Source organism: Macrobrachium nipponense, chromosome 20, assembly GCF_015104395.2.
Source record: "Macrobrachium nipponense isolate FS-2020 chromosome 20, ASM1510439v2, whole genome shotgun sequence".
NCBI classification, from domain to species: domain Eukaryota; kingdom Metazoa; phylum Arthropoda; class Malacostraca; order Decapoda; family Palaemonidae; genus Macrobrachium; species Macrobrachium nipponense.
In genome coordinates this window covers 51,922,634-51,939,245 of record NC_061089.1, presented here as the reverse complement: position 1 = coordinate 51,939,245, position 16,612 = coordinate 51,922,634, and the positions used below count along the sequence as shown (strand labels likewise).

The 16,612-nt window shown below is 35.2% G+C and overlaps 1 long non-coding RNA gene across 4 annotated transcripts in view; it reads right to left on the bottom strand.

Moving 5' to 3' along the window:
• LOC135221041 (uncharacterized) overlaps positions 1-15,631 on the bottom strand; it is a 104,409-nt gene extending 88,778 nt beyond the window's left edge. For 3 of the 4 annotated variants that reach the window (XR_010315860.1, XR_010315856.1, XR_010315862.1), the window contains exons 1-2: positions 15,506-15,631; positions 10,378-10,414 (exon numbers count right to left, since the gene is read on the bottom strand). This is a non-coding gene — a long non-coding RNA (uncharacterized LOC135221041). The remainder of the gene's footprint in view (positions 1-10,377; positions 10,415-15,505) is intronic. The other variant, XR_010315858.1, reaches the window with a different exon arrangement.
• Between the last annotated feature and the right edge of the window lie 981 nt (positions 15,632-16,612).

Below are 16,612 nucleotides of genomic sequence, written 5' to 3'. Positions count from 1 at the left end.
TGAAGGTTTGGTAAAATGAACATTCGATAAATATAAAACCATATTTCCATAGCTATTTTTTCAGGAATTCAATCATTTCAATTAAGAACATGAGTTCCTAAGAGCGTGATCAATGACAATGAGAGAAAGGTACGAAAAATAACAAATGACGTTTCTCCATTGAAAATTATGTATACATGTTTATAATGACTGATTTTGTAATGCCGGGAAAACTGTTCATTTGAATACCTACCATTACCTGTCATCATTAGTCGTTATATGCACTGGTATTATGAAATTCTAAACAGGCATTTTCTTTCTTCGAAATAAATGAATGAAGACTCATGGGGTAATTGTTCCAGCAAGCATCAAACACGTAGCTATTGTTCTTAGATATAATTTGCATGAGAAATATTCTTTACTTAATATAACACACATCATGTTTAATCATCAGGTGATAATTCCGACCAAAGTCTTTTATCCCATTACTTTACTGATAGAAAATAAGTTGTTAGTGTAAGGGTCTCATGACAAGGTATAGTAAATAATAAATAACATCCAATGTCTTTGTTGGTACAGCCAGTTTTACGCTTCTTTTTAACTGGATTCACTTGTCATATACCTACTGGCTATCCATATTTTTTTTTTCAGAAATACGACGCATAATTACTCCTACTAGTGAGTTAAGACATGCGAAGAATAAGTGAGTAGAGATAATATTGGGGACATATGACAAAAGTTATGATACCAAGAATTTCGCGTATGATGTTGAAGCTGTAAATCGTAGAATTTGTCAAAGTTCAAAAGAACCTCAGCATCTATAAAATGACTGGCTCTTTAGAGAGAGAGAGAGAGAGAGAGAGAGAGAGAGAGAGAGCGTAAAGGATTGACTGACAGAGCACTGACAGAGAGAGACAGAGAGAAAATTATGCACAGAGTTTTATTGTACCTCATCTTTTCCCGAGTATGTGTACGTAAGCTTTCTGGAAGGGTTGCTCAAAAATTCACGGTTGTCATAGGATGAACTTTTGCCTTTGCCATTGTCCAGCTGGGAAGGACTTTACAATCCTGCCGGATTCCATTGGAAGCGGCAAAGTGCTCTTCCATGTCCCGCTAGAGTTCCAAAAAGGCTGGATATCTGTCTTTACTTGAGACGTGTTCCAGCGCTCTTTATCTGCATTACATTAAAATTCTCCATTCAAGCTCTCCGAAGATGATGGCTCCAGGGTACTGTTCGGACCATCTTCGATACACTGTCACAAAAGAGTTCGAAGAATTGGAAAAATATGATCAAAACGGGGTATTGTGTGCGTGTGCATCAGAGAGAGAGAGAGAGAGAGAGAGAGAGAGAGAGAGAGAGGAGAGAGAAACTGTACTCCCGGAAATTTACAAGTCAGACGAAAATCATAGTATCTTTTCTTTGGATTGAGAGGGTGGCGGGACTATTGACATAAACATGGCTGTCACATATTCACGAACATTTGACGGTTATAATCATATAATTCACTGTAGATTTCATTTTACGTTTTGTCACTGTTTTTTGAAGTCCTACCCCTATAACGGCAGGGATATCATTCATATCCAAATGCTGTCTGAAATTTAGAGGGTCATTTAAAAAATATATTAATTCCTCTACTGTATATATTACTATGAACATCCTACCGGTTTCGCAGCAAGGTTCCTCGACTCAAGGCCTTTTTCCGCACTACATTTACAACTGGGTGTAATGGCTGGCGTTACAGTGGGAACTATCCACGGACCAAGCAAACGCAAGCCGAGCGTTGCACCATTTAGCCGCAGAGCATGTATTCAGAACTAAATTTATCATTTTTAAATCCTTTGCATGCCCGCTACTGCTGTAGGATATTTTTGAAAATATACACACTTCAGCTACTATGAAAAATGATTGAATTATTTCCTTTATTTTCTTCAGTAACTGAAATGTCTAAAAGGACCCAGATCCTGGCGTTCTTTGGGCAGATTCACTGGGGAATTTCACATAAATTCAATCTTCGTATTTTTCTCTTCACTTTTCATCCCATTTTAAGGATGTTTGTCGCCCAGGCTGAATAGTAATGGGCATTGCTCGAAATATTTTCGCAAACAGAGGTATTAAAGGAATTTCCATCGTATATAGTTCCTCTCTCTCTCTCTCTCTCTCTCTCTCTCTCTCTCTCTCTCTCTCTTCTCTCTCTCATGCAAGAATATATTTAGAAAAATTGTCTAGATCTAATATTAATCGTTTACGAAACATCGCGATTTATTCTCTGTATGAAAAAATGACCTTAGACCAAAAATTCTGCCTTATCTTTTACCCTTCATGAATACTTTCCATGACGGAATGAGTTCTGAATTTAAACATTTATTTACGTCAAAAGCTTCATCATCTATGTGATTCTCGCCGCTGAAGCAGCATCTATCTATACATTCATCATCACTTGATTTTGGCATTAATGCTGAAATTAAATTTAAAAATATATTCTTAGAAAGGGGAAATTTTATCAGGTGTTGCGACTGACCCAGACCATTTCAGCTTAACAGAAGGCTAGAAAAGATACTTTATGAATATCTGAAATCTCGAAAATAAATGACAATCATGCGCTCATGAATGTCATGCGCATGACTGCTTCATATGATATGCATGATATTTCATTTATTTCAAATCCCTCTTACTTAATTTAGACATGCAAATACATCATAGTGTTTCATTTAAATTCTACCTGTCAAGGACCCTCTATTTCAATGACACTCTCTTCGTAATTATGTTGTGTGAATCGTCACTTTTTCACATCTTTATTGCTGATCTAATTATTAGCATTCCTTTAAACTGTTATGAATTTAAAATGGCATGAAGCTTCTCTATAAGTAAGATTCCTAATTCACAGTTCCAGTTCCTACTTGGAATATCAAAGCTACAATAATAATAATAATAATAATAATAATAATAATAATAATAATAATAATAATAATAATAATAATAATAATAATAATAATAATAATAGTTTTACTTTCGTTGAAGCAGCTTCCGCGAATTATTAGTTTCTGCATGCTTCTCTTATTCTAAATTCTGTACCGAATCTAAATCTGTGTCTATCCCAAGCAAGCATTTTTTTATTACTTTTAATTAAACTTTCATTTAATGTTTTATTTTTCTATATGCAAGTGTATTAGTTGTATCTTCCTTCCAGTGCGGCTCAAGTCTCAGGACACTATTTTTCGTTGACTGTTAATGGCCCACGACTCCGGTTCTTCAAGAAGACTTGTAGTGGTTAAAAGCCTCTTTGCTTGCAAGGCAGGAAATCTTAACCTGCTGTGCCTTTCAATTCTCAACTGCAACATTTACATAAATAAAGACGTTTCAGTTGAATAATCACTTCTTCAAAGTTTTCCATGAATTCGTATGCAAAATCAAGACGTATCACGATATTAAAAATTTCATTTGAAAGTGCTCCTTAATTAGAATATGAGGAGATATAAATTTGTATTGTAACCTAAATAAATGGAGTGGGTCATTTACGATTCAGGATTTGATTCGTATAAAAAAAAGTATATCGAGTGAACGCTTGCTTTCATCTCATTTCATGCGTCATATAAAACGATAAATTGAAAGATTTCTGCATATTTCACTAACACTTACAATCGGAAATTAAATGGACCATTTTCCCGTCTATATCATATCTTCGAGCAATGCAGCAGACACTTCCAAAATAGCCCCGCAGCAACCGAGGAGTGGCGGGAAGTGTAACTACAACCAAAGCAGCGTAGAGGAGAGAGAGAGAGAGAGAGAGAGAGAGAGAGAGAGACTCGTTTCCCCAGTGAAGTCTACCGTGAGCATTGTTAGTCCGAAATGCTTGAAGTCCAGTCAAGGAGAGGATCGACGTTGTTTTGTAAACTGGAAAGCAGGTTATGTACGTGTGCGTCCTCCCCTTGGCACTAATTGCTTGGTGTGTTCTCTCTCTCTCTCTCTCTCTCTCTCTCTCTCTCTCTCTCTCTCCTAGGAGTGTTTCTCTTGCGCGCCTACGAAACCGTGTAATTGTGTCTTGTGTATTAACTGGTTTACTTGCTGCGTCTTCTGGGGTCTAGCGAGACAACAGCAAGGAAGGACTTAGTTGAGAGAGAGAGAGAGAGGATATCGTCTTTCGTATATCGAGTTTCCTATGTTTTCTTGAAATAATTCGAGCGTTTAATTTTTCGATCGAATTTTATGAAATATGATTATTACAGGGATTAAAATATTTTTATATTTGCGAATGATTTCTGCAGCATTGCAGAACTGATGTTTCTCTCTCTCTCTCTCTCTCTCTCTCTCTCTCTCTCTCTTTCTCTCTCTCTCTCTCTCCTCTTCCTCCTCCTTACCAGCACCTTCTCCCGGTTCAATGAAAATGTTAACTATTATTCTCACCTAAGCTTAACTAATTCTCTAGATCAGGTAAAATATGAGTGTTTTGTTAAAGATATTATTAACCGAAATTCAAATCAGAGCACCATTTGAAAGACCTGTCTTGAATAAAAATCCTCCTGTACAACTCATTACACATCTTAATTAAGGAATCAATTGTAAGAGTCTGAACTTTCAAATGTTGCCTCTAATTGCAACTGATCATTTACTGTGGAAAATAAAAATCGAATGAAATAGGATGGGAACGGAACGATTATTATTGCAAATATTTTCACTAATAAATTCATATATATTCACTTCATTCGTCTGCTAAAGTAATGTGACTGCATTGTTCGCATGAAAAGCACGGAACACTTCAGGAAGGCATGTCACTGCACGTCTGAATTAGGAGTGGTAGGAATTCTATAATGAAGAGGTAAATGTGAAAAGGGAATAAGGACAAAATTAGAGAAATATATATATATATATATATATATATATATATATATATATATATACATATATATTTATATTTGTATTTATACACACACACATATACATACATACATACATACATACATACATACATATATATATATATATATATATATATATATATATATATATATATATATATATAGCATTAAGATATATATATATATATATATATATATATATATATATATATATATATATATACATAAATATATTGTGTATGTATATGCATGTATGTGTGTGTAGAAATAATATGTGTATAAATACAAATATAATATATGTAAATAATATATACATATATATTGACTATCAAAGCAGAGTATTTATTTAATTCCAGATTTCGCCTTAGGTTCTGCCCGCTTATTATATCTGGCGGTGGCCTCTCCACCTCATAAGTCTTGCTCACTTGCTTTCATGTTAATTACTCAGAAGCTGCAGGTTAATTGATGAAGGTAATGCAGCTAAGAGTTCATTTAATTAATTTTCAAATGTTATTGCGTTCGCTCAGGGTTGCGATATTAATTATTTCTTAGGTATAGATACAATTTATTCGATGCCATGAGGGATTTTTCCTTTTAAATCTGGAAACGGGGACAGATTTTTAAATTTTTGTTTTAAGTTTTCATTATGACAATTAAATATTGTGATATCCTTTGAGACATGGCATTGGAATATACATATGAACATATTGATTTCGAACGTTGAGTATATCGTTAATGATAATAGAATATTTGGAAATATAATCCTTAGAAATGTCTCATTTGAAATATTCGTGTTATCTCATAAGTAATTGTTGCCAACTCCGCCTGATAGTAACAATTCTTGATAAGTATTTATTTTATTCATTGAAGGAGCGCTAAAGAGATTCTCTTCCCAGTTTCTGCCCATTGCCGTTCGAAAATAATATTTGATTATTACTAATAAGATTTGGTTTAAATTGTTTGCAGATTTCTTATCGTGGTTATAGCAGTAGTAGTAGTAGTAGTAGTAGTAGTAGAAACAGTAAAAGTATTAGTAATAGTAGTAAAAGTAATACCTCAAAAACATACTCAGATAATTACAATTCCACTTGAGTAGAACAAAAGAGAGGGGCGATTATCTGGAGAGAGAGAGAGAGAGAGAGAGAGAGAGAGAGAGACTTTTGATAATACACTGAGGGGGAAAATGCATTTACCGAGAGCGATAAAGAGATCCCGCTGATAATTGGAACTGAAGAGGTGGGGGGAGGGGGCGTTTGGGACCGGGGATTTCGATAAGGAGAAATTTGGCTACATATGGGGGATACCAAGATATCATGGAGATACAACGATATTCTGGGGGATATAAAGATACTGAAAGTATACAGATGCTCTGGGGAATTTAAAGATATTCTCGGGATACAAAGATAATGAAGTACTAAGATATTTGAGTGATACAATGATATACTAACAACACAGAGGTATACTGAAGACACAAAGATATTCTGGGGATACAAGGATATTCTGGATAGCTGTATTAGAGAGCGATAGAGAGTGCGTGTGAAATTATATCTGCTTCTTGGCTTCTTTTTATATACGGCTTTATTTTATCTTTCTTGAAATGAATGATTGATTGTCCGGTATTCTAGGATTTTCTTGTCTAGGGACTACATAGAAAGATGATTAAAACTTCGATGCTAAAAGTAGACCTGAATAACAAAGAGAATCAGGGGAGAAGGTAAGCTGAGAGGATGGAGGGGGAGGGAAAAGAGGGAAGAATGCTTTATTTTAAACCCAATCATAAAAGCGTAAATAAGACGGGTAAAGAAAATTGTCAGACCCATAGAAAAGTAATTCAAATGCTTTCGTAGTATACTAAAACTATCGTATTCTATGAATATTAAACGATATCTTATAACGGTATTAGGGTTAAAATTTACGTCGAATGTATTGATACATTTTCCAGGGGATCATAGAAATCATCGGAATTATCACATAAGAGCGAGAAAAATATGTTGAAAAGTATGCATTCGAACGTTAATCTACAAATGATAGTATTGAATTGAGAACGTTCAATGACTTAGTCATCCTTCCTTGCACAGCTGAGTTTTATGATAACCGACTCTCTAGGGTAACAAATTTTCCATTTCTTTATATTTACGCCATTCAATATCGACCCTTCAGTGGAACGAACATATCTACAGGTTGCATATAAAAGTCAGCTTGTTTACCATTCTTTACCGCTCGGGCGTTTGGAATAAAAATATGCAAACCTTTTATGTTTATTCGTGGGATATCATACGCAGGTTATTTCCTGCAATGGCAAAAAAAGAAGAAAAAAACAGATCTGTAAACAGGAAACTCATCTCTGCTGTGCCGTGCGGTTACTGTTTTGTATAGGAGTGCATAAAAACTGTAAATAAAAAGACCACACAAAATCGCAGATACAAATGAGGAAATCTCTCTCTCTCTCTCTCTCGCTCTCTCTCTCTCTCTCTCTGTGGTTCTGTGCTTTGTATGGGATTGGGATTCGAATGAAGAAGAGGAAAATGAACTCAGAAATGAAGGACATGAATAAAAACTCTCTCTCTCTCATATATATATATGTAGATAATATATATATATATATATATATATATATATATATATATATATGATATATGTATATATACATACATATATATATATCTATATATATATAATATATATATATATATAGTGTATATATATGATATATATATATATATATATATATATATATATATATATATATATATGTATCTTAAAAAAGGTGTGGTAATGAATTGTTAATCTCAGCTTTTTCCGGTTGGAGACAGGCGCTTAGTGACAGGCGCTAGGCTCCTTGAAGAATGCTGAAATGAAAAACATCCAGGAATGATGGCCTATGCGATCTGAGGTTGGTGACACCTCAGAGATCACATGACTGGATCATGTGGGCGCCCATCGTTGCTAGGCACTTTGCAAGGCGTGTCTGTGTGTGTGTACGTAGCATATGATGTATGGGCTTGGTGATAGGCAATGAAAAGAAGGGAGGGCACTCTTTGATTGCTCGTGTCAGTGTGCAGAACACACCAACGAGAGGTTTGAGAACACCCATAGGATAAGGTAACGTAAGATGAGACTTTGGAAAAGTTAACCTTTGAAGTGAAAAGAGAAAGAGAAGTGTGGTGCATACACATTCATTTTGATTAACTTTCACATGTTGGAGTGGTGTAATAAATATGTCTCTTTATTTCAGATGGGTTCAATGTCACCATAGAAGAGAATGGGTTCTCTAAGACTTTAATGACTATTAAAATGGCATAGTTAATCAGACAGTGAGATTTAAGGGGGTAGTTACTTAAACCTGGTTCAGGAGAGGAAAATGACAGTTTACGGTTTTTTGGGGGTCAGAATTTATTAATTTAATTCCACTTAATGTATTCATTTTGTTCCATTTAATGTTAGCTAATTTGGGAAATAAAAACTATATTTTTGTATCTACGGGGATTCATTAGCCCAGTTTGCATTTTTAGCTAATGCCAGAACGATGTGCAACGAACGAAGTAGATGCAGTTGCATGTTTGTTTAATTTGTTTAAACGAGTGTCCTTTGGTCCTAAAAACTCGTTTAAGATATATATATATATATATATATATATATATATATATATATATATATATATATATATATATGTATATATATATATATATATATATATATATAATTACAAATCTCAGTGTGCTATACATTGCCATTTGCAGTAATTTCCTAACTACTTGACTGGAATATGCGTTCTCCATGTTAGACGAATGATACCAATTACAACAGATCTATTTGAATCGGGGGTGAAGCAGCTTATAGACCTGCTTTTGTTATCTCTGAAGTTTATCCAGACGAGATGGAAAGTACTTCAACATAACAAGCGGTGTTCATGTTTATCTTTGCACTTTCTATTTAATTAACTGGCAATCTGTATCAAAATTATATACATAATAATGTGCTTGTTAGTTTAATTAACTACTCATCGTTTGAAGATGAGTAAGGGCAATGTTTGTTCGTTAATCTGTAGTATGTGCAGTTCGATCATCTACTTTCAAAAAGTCTTTTAATAACAAAGAAGGGAAATGAACAAAACTAGTCTTTATAAATGAATGGATTTTACTGAGATAGATTAAAACATGTCTTATGTTTCATTGAGTTATATATTTTTCAGTTTTATTTTTTGTCCTGTATTCGATTCCTCTTTGTATTTGTATCACTCAAATTTAATTTTAGCCATCGCAAATATCTAGAAATTCAGGAAAAAAAAGGTAACAAATGCGTCGATGTTTCTTGGGCGCAATCGAGTTTTCTGTACAGGGTATAATGCTGTGAGAAGTGGCCCATGAAACTTTTAACCACGGCCCAGTGGTGGCCTTTCCTATAGTGTTGCTAGACGCACGATTATGGCTACCTTTAATCTTAAATAAAATCAAAACTACTGAGACTAGAGGGCTGCAATTTGGTATGTTTGATAATTGGAGGGTGGATCTTCAACATACCAATTGCAACCCTCTAGCCTCAGTAGTTTCTAAGATCAGAGGGTGGACAGAAAAAGTGCGGACGGACAGACAAAGCCATCTCAATACTTTTCTTTAACATAAAACTAAAATGAACAACTTTTTTTTCATGATAATGATGAAACAGATTGCCAGCAAAGTTTATCAGAAAACTGAAAATAATAGTTTAGGTCCCTTTAGTTCCATTTAGAAAGGCACGAATTGATTCCAAAGGGCAAATATTTAACATTGATACTCCAGACATACTTTTATGAGGAAAAAGCTCTTCAGAGTCTGAATATTGGATACTCAGGGACGGTTCGAAACAACTCATTTCAATGAAGGGAAAGGGTAACTGCAAGGAAACTGAAAGTGATATCCTTGAGGCATCTCTCTCTCTCTCTCTCTCTCTCTCTCTCTCTCTCTCTCTCTCTCTCTCTCTGGCTGGTTAGATCATATGTTGTCGAGTGTAAAACGAGGCTGTTACAACTGAAATTTTTATTTTTTATATGTGCTCTTTTTCTTTAAACTCTCTCTCTCTCTCTCTCTCTCTCTCTCTCTTCTCTCTCTCAGTTATGCTTTATATCTCTGCAAGAAATTTCAAGGATTTCTTTGGCAATTTGCAACTCAGTACTTTAATGTACAGAAAACAATAAAATTATATAACTTTAGCGCAAAAGAGGAACAATAAATACTTATGTCTGATGAAAGGAAAGTTAAAAAAAAAATAGCGAAACTCCAGTACTCTGATACTTGTAAATATTTCACGTTGGTAGACCTAGATTAAGCAGGTTATAAGCCAGCACGGGCCCTTGGGCAGAGGCAGGTGCTCATTAGGAGGACCGCTGTGGACCTTTGGTCCAAGTACTCTGAGGCGTTCCCCCAAAATACTTTGAAAGTGTGCATAAGAACATTAAAAAAGTCATTAAACTGATACTATTACTAATTGCACCACGGTTATTTATTCAAACATAAAAAGCAAGTACTCATATTTAGATTGGTGTAAAAAAAATATTCCCATACTTACGGAGCCCAAGTTTACATTTGCAGGGAATAGTTGCAAGCTAGAAAGAAATAAAAGATCGGCATTTAAAGAAATATATTGATACTCATAAGAAGAAAAATGCCATTTTACAAATAAGAATATCGTTATCTGGATATCTTAGAATCAAATTTGCCATGAATACCTCTAGATTTAAAACAGTAAAGAAATACTTGTAAAAACGAGTATGTAAGCGAAGTGAAATGGAAGTTGCATATGCTTCGGATTCTCGAGTAAATCGCATTGCTTTACACGTTAACCTACACACACATACACACACACACACACACACACACACACACACAAATCAAAACTAAAAACTAATGAAAAGAGATATGAAAAATGCAACATCAGTCCAGAACAAATCTTTCTGGTCCGAATTTTGTGCTAAAGGGAAAGAACTGTAAGACAGTCTTTTTCCCCTTTTTCCACCGTGTTAGAAAAATGGCACTTTTCTTCCTTTTTCAGTTTTGACTTTTTCTCACCCGGTTTTTTCCTTAATGGTTCAGGAATACCGACGCATCCAGGTATTTTGTGATCGGCTTTTTTTAAGCTTTCTCTATCATAAATGCATATGCACGTATACGCTGAATGCATTGGATTGTTTTAGTACTCTTCAGTTTCCAAAATGTTTAAAGTAAGATATTTCGCCTTTATATTTCATATTCAAAATTTTTCGAGATGCTCTAAAAAGGTAAAGTGCTCAAATCGGGGATCGTGTGGATGAAAATAAAATGCCAAAAGAACCACAGTAAATTTTGCATAATCTTTAACTTGTCGATTTACACTGTTAATCTGATAAGTTTACTTTATTTTCCTTCTCTCTCTCCTCTCTCTCTCTCTCTCTCTCCTCTCTCTATCCTTCTCTCTCTCTCTCTCTCCTCCTCTCTCTTTCATCGGCTTCAATCGGTCCTTAATGTGTATTTATCCATCGGTCCTAATTGATATGTATAGTCGTATTACTTAAAGTCAATATAAGAACTAAAAAACTAGAGACTATGTGTCAAATCCAACATCTTCGGTAAGGCTAAAAGAGAGTGCAAAAATACCAGGTGGATCTAAGCAAACTTTTCTCCTCTACTTCACTTTTTCTTTTCTTTTGTAAACAGCAGATGGGTCAAGCAACCACATGCCCTTCCCAGTACGAAACCGAAAGTAAGAAATAAAAAAAAAGAAAAAAAATCAGGAAAGACCATAACCTATCAGTCGCAACAACCCATCTGTTGAAGGATGTCTTCAAGATACTTTCTTTTTGCATTGTCAGTGAGATGAGTATCTAATCAACCGATATTATGAGAGATATTATAGTGTCTGGTCTGTATCCATTGTTGATGCAGCCTAGATGACTAAGACGGGTGTCAAAACAACGAAAATTAAAGAATAATTAATCAATAATATTCCGGTCGAATAACTATTTGTGTGCGTGCAAGAAGCTGAAAAGAGCTAGGACCCTTTGGAGAATGAACGAGAGAGAGAGAGAGAGAGAGAGAGAAGTATATGGCGGATAATTTCATCGCACTGGGTTGAGGAATACCCGTTTCAATAATGGTGCACATTTTCACGGAGAAATGGTCACTTACATCTGCTATTGAGACAGACAGACAGGCAGACAGGGTATGACCATAAATTACCCAGGCAGTTTAAAAAAAAGTAAACTACATAGCCTTTGAAGTTCCTCGTCTTTCTCTCTGTTTCTCGTCTCATCCTCTCTCTCTCTCTCTCTCTCTCTCTCTCTCTCGTGTGTTTGTGTGTGAGTGTGTCCTTCGATGTTGCACTTAATTTTGGCTATTCATTAATACTAGATTCTGCGCAAATTAAGTAAGCCAAAACAATAATAACTCTAATTGCACCGGCCTTTAATAGTAAGAATAAAGCTTTCAATAATAGCGAAGAATAACAACCGAGTTCAACAAAACATTGCTAATAACAAAAATCGACGTTTCCAGTTCATCGTATCACAAGGACACTCTAAAGATGATAGCAGAGTCAACCATAAGCTAAGCGCAGTATTGTGTTAATCATTTATATGTATAACTGTGAATATAAGAAGACACTAGAACCATTTTAATTAGCAGATTTTTTCCCCTATCCATAATAAGAACAAAATTCAGCGCTTCAATCTTTTGACTCCGAATCCAATTTCAGTTTTTTCTTTTATTTATATCTATTAAACTCTGACAGCAACTCAAATAAAATCGATGAATCTATGAAGGATTAGCCCTGGAAGAATAAAATCGTAAAATAATATTAAAATTAAAAAATGTGCCAATCAGTAATCCTCCCACATCTTGAAGCAGGGGTTAACGGTGTTGTTACGTTGAACTGATTAAAGAATTTCATTTCCGACGTGTTATCGTGTAGTATTATATCAAATTTCAAGCATATGACAGGCAATGTCTTCTTTGGAAATTTATTCTTGAGGTCAAATTATTTAAAGCATTCTACGCGTAAGGCAGTCAGCTCACATAAAGCAGCTTTTGACTCTCAACAATAAGATTTTATTTGATCCCGTCAGGAATTATGCCGAGCTCATCTATTCTTCATCTCCAAACTGATCCAGACTTCATTACCATAAAGGAGACCTGACTCGGCTAGTCTTCCACATATCCAAACACTTGCTTCTCTTGATACCAAACTCCCGGTTTGCTCAAGATCCTGCTGTCTTTCCTGATCCTCGCATCATGTGATTTCCTTCTTCTTCCATTCCAAGGTCATCTAATTCATTTACTCCCGAAATCATTATTTCAAAAATCCATTCCCATCCTTACAACATCAAAATAAAGATTGATTGCTGAATCATCCTAGCTTTCATTTATACTTGAAATTTTATTCTTGCAAGTAATCACTTTTACCGTTTCAGTAGCATCTGCAGTTTTTTTTCACTGTCACTAGCTATATTAGCACTGTATCACTTATGGCTATCAATAACTCTAACCTCCGTTTTTACACACGTGTCTGATGTTTACTCTCGCTGGCTTCTAGGACAATTCTCTCTCTCTCTCTCTCTCTCTCTCTCTCTCTCTCTCTCTCTCTCTCTCTCTCTCTCTCTCTGCGTTGAAAAGATAGCTCCAAGTATTCACGGTTGTTGTAGGATGGACTTCAGCATTTGCCATTGTCCAACTGGGAAGGACTTTACAATCGGCCTGGATTTCATTGGAAGCGGCAAAGTGCTCTTCCATGTCCCGCTGGAGTTCCAGAAAAGCTGGAAATCTTATTTTATTTTTCCGTGACTTGTTCCAGTGTTTTTCAAATGCGGTGCTTTAAAAATCTCTTTTTAGCTTTTATCAGAAGGATGGCACAAAGATATTATTGTAAGAGGCAGCTTCAGAATGCTTCTACAAAGGGGACTGAGGAAAGAGCAAACAGAAAAGAAAAAGTTTGTCCGAAAAGGCAGAGAGAGAGAGAGAGAGAGAGAGAGAGAGAGAGAGAGAGAGAGAGAGAGAGAGAGAGAGAGCATGTCCACGTTCGTTGAAATTCGAATTCCAAGATAAAGAAAACATAAAGATTTCATTCATTAAAAATAAAGAAACATATAAACGCAAATATGGGTAACTATATAAGCCTTTCAGATATCCTGTATGTACTCCAAACTATTCTTCCTTCACTGTACTTAACAATACATTAGAGATTAAGGCAAACGAGAGACCTATCGAAACTTGTCACTGCTTAGAAGCGCATTCATCAGAAAGAAGAATAATGATAAACAATTTTGGTTCAATGTCCCAATTATTTGCAGTCTGTACACTGAAAAGTTGCTTTGCCAAATAATGGCCTTTTAGATTTGTTCCGTGTGAACTAACTGGGGAAGAAATCAGCTACATATATAAACAGCTAAGTATTCGCCTTTCAATGGTAAAAGTTGTTGTTTTTTTGCCGTAATAATGTGTATTTTAGCGTAAGACATAAATCTATTGGCTTACTGACTTGTTATGTATATTATGGAATCATTCAAAACAAAGATCGTGAACACAAATCAGCAGTATCGCTGCCTAGAATTTGTATATGAAAAACCGATATTGAGTTCTTGATTGTGTGACAAATTGTGTTATAAATACAAATATATACAGAAACTTCTTTAGAGGAAGGGGATATTCAACACAGTACTATTGAAGAGATTTAATCATAGAGGAAAATCGACAACTCGTTCCCTTATCTACTTAGTGAATGTCTTTAAGATTAACTCCCTCATTGTAATGCAATAAATGTGTAATTGTAACCAAGGCAGTACATGGAAGATTCGCTTTTCAATTAATTCAGCCCTGAGCATGAATTAGAACTGAATGCATAGAGTCCACAATCTGGGGAGTATCAGTATCATTTTGTAAGCTGCAAGCGCATTATGCATGTGCTTGTGTGTTCCAGTTTAATTGCATGACGCCTTTCTGTTCTCCTTTGGAGCGAATACTGTTTGCAAATTCGCGTAATTGTTGTGTGTGTGTGTGTGTGTGTGTGTGTGTGTGTATCTTGCTCGCTCCATGTGCACATTCTAGCGTATACTACTCTGGATTGGTTGGTTTCAGACTAGACTGGCTGTATGCCAGTCAGGGCCGTTTCCTTAGGGCGGTCGGACGGAAAAGTGGTAAGATGTTAACCTAGCAAATGAAATGTCGAGTACTATAAATAACGGATGCCTTCTAAGAAGTGATTGTAATTCGTAACCTCCTCAGCCATTCTAACTGAACATATTTTGACCTGTTACAGCTATGAAGTAAGCCTCTCTCTCTCTCTCTCTCTCTCTCTCTCTCTCTCTCTCTCTCTCTAATGCCTACAATCACGACGCGCGAAGAAATTTTTCGTTCTGACAGATTGAAGAAATATAATAAAACAAAGAAATTAAAGCCATTCTAACAGAACATATTTTAATTCTATTAGATACTAATACGAAGAATATAGCATTTTAAGAGCAATGATAGTTTTTCATTTTATCCATGACAGAGAAAATTTTAGTTCAATTTTTTTTTTTTAAAAACGAGATATTTTGATAAGGTGGGCGTAGTCAATAAGCTACTCCCAAAATTCAAGAATACTCCTTCCTCAAAGTTTCGCAAAGCATAAAAACACATTAAAATTATGAAATAACTTAATAAAAGTCACCAGACGATATTTTACCTACCTTGAAATACCTGCTGCTTTACTTTGCTAGGTTGTTGCACAAACTTTCGCCAACTTGAAAGCACAGTGGGTAAACGATGATACAAATTTTGTTGCGAGCTTTCTTCAGGAGCTTTCTGCCCTCGTTAAAAAAACTGGGGGGCAAAAAAAAGAACAAGGGGGGGGGGGACAAATGTATGAGATGCATTTTTAGGACGTGTTTAGATGCTGATGCGCGTAAAAGTTTTAGGATTAGTTCAAAGGAGCAAGATTCAAATTTATGCGACGATTATTGTAGTTAGGTTAAGTTTGGTAGTAGGTATATATATATATATATATATATATATATATATATATCATACATATATATCTATTATATATAGTTAATAACCTAGGACCTCCCATAGTGTATATATATATAGTATATATATATAATATTATAATTATATATATATATATATATATATTATATATTATATATATATATATATATATTATATATATATACATATGAGTCCTAGGGTTTATAATTAATGATATATTTAATAGCATAATGTGATGCACTGTAACCTTTTTGGAATGCGGAGAACAGAGCCGAAGCAACGACCCGAGAAAAGCTGATAAATGATTTCTGTGGTGGCGTGATATGAAACTGCATAGTTAGGCGAGTCAATGTTCGTCAGTTCATGGGTCTTTTTCAAAGTGCCTTTGGGAAACTGGTTGTAGCCAGTAATATGAGGCGTTAACGAAGTGTGCATTCGTATGTGCGTGTGCACCTCTTCCTTTGATAATGTATCTTCTAGCCAAGTCTATGGGAAGACTTGCACAAAGATTTGTGGGAGGAAGGCAAAGCCACGATGGCGGATGCCAAAATGTTTTTATTTATCAGTGAGAGATATTCCGGCTGCATGGGTGAGTGTCGAATTACTTTAGCTAAAGGGGTGGCTTGTTGTCCGTTTGACATTTGTAAGAATATCTAGTCTTTAACTTTTTTTTTAAACTTATGTGTGCTAACGAGTGTGTTTCTCGTGTCTTTGAAACAGACGATTCTGGCGAGGAACTATGTGTTCTGGCAAAGAGGGGGACAGAGAGTCTCAGATGGGAGTGACAATTGGTGTGACAAATTACT